Consider the following 4,859-nt stretch of genomic DNA (forward strand, 5'->3'; position numbering starts at 1 on the left):
GGCACAGAGGGGATAAATGGTGATGGGAAAAATAAATAAATAAACAAACGCAAAGAATTGTGGTTACCCTAGGGTCCGGTGGGCTGGGTCATGTGACCAGCGGTCTGCATTCCTTCGGCGAGGCAGTGGGCTCCCAGGCACCAGCTGTATCGCAGTTAGTTGTAACATGAAATAGTTCATAATAAGAACCATGTTTTTTAAGTGCATTGAGGTGAGAGCTGGTCCTGTGAGAAGCTCCCCTGACTCAGTTTCCCCTGTGGTTGAGCCTCCCTTCGGGCCTTGCTGCTAAGGGCAATGGTGTGAGGGGACATCAGGGGCTCCAGCTGGAAGGAGAGGGGCAGAGAGAGGTGCCGATCCTGACAACCCCCTCACATGGGTCCCTACAGGGCGGCTCTCCCTGGCCTCTGGCCGGCCAGGCTTTGCCGCCTCCTGCTGTCTCCCAGCCTCAGCTGACCCTCTGACCCATCCCTCCCCCTAGACTGCCCGCTGCTGCCCTCCAGGGGGCTGACACCCTGCACACTCTCCTGCTGGTGGCCCAGGGTCAGTGGGAGTTGAGACACTTGATCACCAAATTACGTTTGTGGGCTTCCCCATATTCCCTGCTGCTCCATCCCAAAAGGAAGTTGGCCGGGCCGGCATGACTCAGTGGTAGAGCATTGACCTATGAACCAGGGGGTCACTGTTCGATTCCTGGTCGGGGCACATGTCCGGGTTGTGGGCTCAATCCCCAGTAGGGGGCGTGCAGGAGGCAGCCAATCAATGATTCTCATCATTGATGTTTCTAATTCTTTCTCCCCGCTCTCCCTTCCTCTCTGAAATAATAAAAAAAAAACCCAAAACCAAAACAAAACCAAACTACAGTCACGTTTCCATGGGCCCTGTTTGATTGCTGCATCGCAGCATTTCAGCCCTGCATGGTGACCTCCCCTGTTTCAGGGTCCCCCAGGGGGCAGGGACGGAACCCTGAGTCAGGCCCCAGAACTGGTCAGCTGCTATTGCCTCCCTGACCTGCAGAAATAGCCACCACACAACCCTTTGCTGACCACACCAGAGTCCTCAGGCATCCACGGGCCTCTGAACACTGCCCATGGGGGTCACACTCAGTGAAATGAGCTTGGTGGAGACAAACAACAAGGCCTACAGGAATCCCTGCTCAATCCTAGAAGGTGAATGGCATCTCCTAGGGCTGTTGCGACCATCAGACCATCACGCGAGGGATGGTTAGAATCCCTGGTGCATACCGAGTGCTGGTAGGTGGTGGTGGTGATGATTATTGTTGATAACTAGCAGAGCCCCAGGGAGGCGGCCATACTTCCTCCAGAGGCTCACAGAGCCCTGTGCCTCCCAGGCCACTCGCACGTACTCCAGCAGTGGGCATGGCTGTGTCTGCACACACGCCTCACTGTTGCTCACCTCTGGGCCTCGGTTTGTGCTGTTCCCTCCCAACAATCTGACAAACTCCTACTTGTTCTTCAAGATTCAACTCCAGTGTCACCTCCTCCAGGAAGCCGCTCCGTGTCCTAGCATGCTCCCAGAATGATGCATTCGGCTCATCTCTTTTGTGGTACAATTTACAATGCATATGTGATTGCACATATACACGCATCCTATATAATAAAGAGCTAATATGCAAATGGTCGTCACACCTTCATGCCTCAATGGCTCAGACACTCAACACTGGGGAGAGAGAAATGGGGACCAGCTAGGCACAAATGAGCTTGCAAGAGAGGAATGGGGACCAGCCAGGCTGCTGCCCGGGAGAGGGACAAGCTGCACACCCTGCAGTCCTGGGTGCCAGAGGCTGTGCCTGTGGCCCAGAAGAGGGACAAGTTGCATGCTTTGTGGTCCTGGGTGCCTGCGGCTGCGGCCGGCCTGGGCGAAACCAGCCCAGGGCCTGGGTGTCTGCGACCAACTGGAGGAGGGAATCCTGGGTCCCGAGTGCGGGGCGAGGCAGAGGCGGTTAGGGGCGATCAGGCCAGCATGGGAACAGTTAGGGGTGATCAGGCTGGTAGGGGAGCAGTTAGGGGTGATCAGGCTGGTAGGGGAGCAGTTAGGGACAATCAGGCAGGCAGGCAGGCAGGCAAACGGTTAGGAGCCAGTGGTCCCGGATTGCGAGAGGCAGTCGGACATTCCCCGAGGGGTCCTGGATTAGAGAGGGTGCAGGTCAGGCTGAGGGCCCGCCCCCCAACCCCGCCAGTGCACGAATTTTGTGCACCCGGCCTCTAGTATGTGGATAAAGACACATGTAATGTTTTTGTGTTCAGTCAACCAATGAATGAAAGTGACCCTGGGAGATGAATGTGACCTTCTGGTGGCTGTTTCTTCACCGTCAAAATGAGGGGCTCAGACTTCATTGGTCATGCACGGGAGGGACCCACATTCACTCAGCAAACACCAGATGGTGCCTATGCTGGAGTCTGTGCTCAGGGTCCCAGCCAGGCCGGAGGCTGAGAGAGCCCCTTCCCCTCCTGGTGGGGAGACAATCACTTACCACCCGTGTATTGCAGTTTCCCGGTTCACAGAGCCTGCGTTTTGGAATATTTTATCTGCTCTGTACCAGCTCTCGCCCCAGCCCACTCTCAGAAACATTAGTGTGGCTTTAAATGGACACACAGCCTGGGAGAGTCTGGGAAACAAGTAGAGGAGTGGGGGTGCACCTTGGTGTTTAAAAAGACCCACAACGACTTTCACTAGGCACGGAGAGAATCAGTGTTAGGGGTCCATGATCTGCTGTTACAGTTTCCATGACAAGCCAGGGCTTTCATGACCGAAGGCTAAATAAGCACAGACTCTTGATATTCCTGAGATCCTGGCTCAGGGCTCTGGGTCTGTTGGGCCATGAATATTCTAGGGGGCTTGGTGCCTCTTGCTGGGCCCTGGGGGATGTGGGGTTTTTTTGGGTTCTGGTGGCTCTGGCTTTGCTTCAGGAGCCTGTCTGAGCTCTGGGCCCTTGCCACCTCCTATGGTCCTATCCTGTTCCGCCCAGGCCTGTCCAGCCGTGGTGCTGGGAGCAGACACTTCCTCTCAAACCACCCAGTAGCCTCATCTCTAGCACTGTCTTTGCTGCACCACGGGGATACTAGGGGTGCTCCCATGGGTCTTGGCTAGGGGGCCCTCGGTTCCACAGGCTCACCTGGGCCATGTGTGGGGGACCCTCAGTGCCCCAGGGCTTAACCCTCAAAGCTGTGCCCTCGAGGCTCATCCTCTCACCTTCCCCTGCCCCCTCCTGGCCATCCACCTGCAAAGAGGGGCTGATGGGTGGGGAAGGAGGTCCCGAATCTGGGCCTGTCTGTGCTCACTCCCCTCCCCCCAATCCCTTCTCCACATATGGTCTGGAGTGAGCCTCTTAAAAGGCAAACTGGGTCATGTTGCTTCCTGCTAACCCCCATGGCTTTCCCAGCTGCTTTAGAATCATGCATGAGCTGGCCCCGCTGGCCTCATTGCTCATCCCGCTCCCCTGGCCCACTCCCAGCCCCACTGGCCTTCCTTGAATAGGCCGCTAACCCTGGGGCCTCTGCACTAGCTTTCCCTCCACCGAGAGTGCCCTTTCCTCTTATCTTTGTCCTTCTTTTTGCTCAGATCTCAGATTAGATGCACCTGGTCAGAGGTCCTCCCTGACTCCAGGATCTAAAGTAACTGATTATCACTTTCTGCGGCAGCGGCTTGTCTAATCCCCTGCACAGCACTTACTACAGCCTCATAGTTAACTCATTTATTTTCTCTTTCCTTCTCCTCAGAGGGCAAAGTTCCCTCAGAGAGCAGTGGCTTCTGCTGTGGTCCTGGGCAGAGGGGGGGGGGGGGTGGAGGGCGCGACTAGAACAGGTCTAGCTAGAGTAGGTGCTGGTAGTGGCTGATGAATGGCTGAGCGGCTGTAAATGGGGACATCAGCTGGCGCGCGCTCCAGGCTGTGGCCGTTCACGGTCGAGAACGCGGGTTTTATTTATCTCCTGGCGGGTCCCGGGAGATCCACGCCCCCCTCCGCTCCTCTCCCAGCAGACGCGCCATAAATGCGCTTGGGGACACGAAGATAACGAGGCAGACTCACAGGCTGTGGGAAGGGGCGCAGCTGCCGGGGGGGAGGGGGCTCTGCGGCCGCCTCCGCGCCCGGCAACCCCGGCGTTAAGGCTCCAATGATCTCCACCCGGAGAATCGAAGATTCTCCCCGGAGTCCCTGGGACGCGCGGCCGGGTGGGCGGGGAGCGGTTCTCTGAGAGCCGCAAGGGGCGGGGGAGGGGGGCGCACGTTCCCAGCGCCCTCGCCCCCTTGGGGCAGAGAAGAGGGTATGGACGTCGCTCCGGGGACCCGACTGGCGAGGCCCTGACCTTCCGGGCGCACCGACGCCGGAGCCACTGTCCCCGGGTGGAGCGGAGACGCAGCCCCTCTGCGCGCTCCGGGGGGCGGTGAGCCGGGGGCAGGGCAGGGGACAAAGAGCCGCCCTGCCGCCGGAAGAGCGACCCCATGTCAGAGTTCTATTGTTTGGCGTGGCTCAGACCTCGCTGGACTCTGGTGCCCCGGGAGGGAGAAGGGGACCTGTCCTCGGGGTCAACGGTGTTTGTTTATCTGGGGCGGGGAAGGGCGGGCGGGGCACGAGGGCTGGAGAAGGGGCTCCGCGCTCATTCCCGCGCGTCTCCTTTAAGGGAAGCCCAGCCCTACCTTTCCCACCGTCGCCCTCCCCGCACTGTACCTGCATTTTAAAAGCGCCCTGTAGCCCTGGGATTGGCCCAGGCCGCGTCCTCCCGGAGCAGAAACTTGAACCGCCAGCGGGAGGAGGCAGTGCTGGCAGCCCAATGGGTGGATTGTACCATCTCGGCGGCGACCCCCGCGTGCGCCCCGCCCCTCCCGCACACCCTCGGAGAGGC

This window comes from Myotis brandtii, unplaced genomic scaffold (genome assembly GCF_000412655.1).
Source record: "Myotis brandtii unplaced genomic scaffold, ASM41265v1 scaffold535, whole genome shotgun sequence".
Taxonomy (NCBI): Eukaryota; Metazoa; Chordata; class Mammalia; order Chiroptera; family Vespertilionidae; genus Myotis; species Myotis brandtii.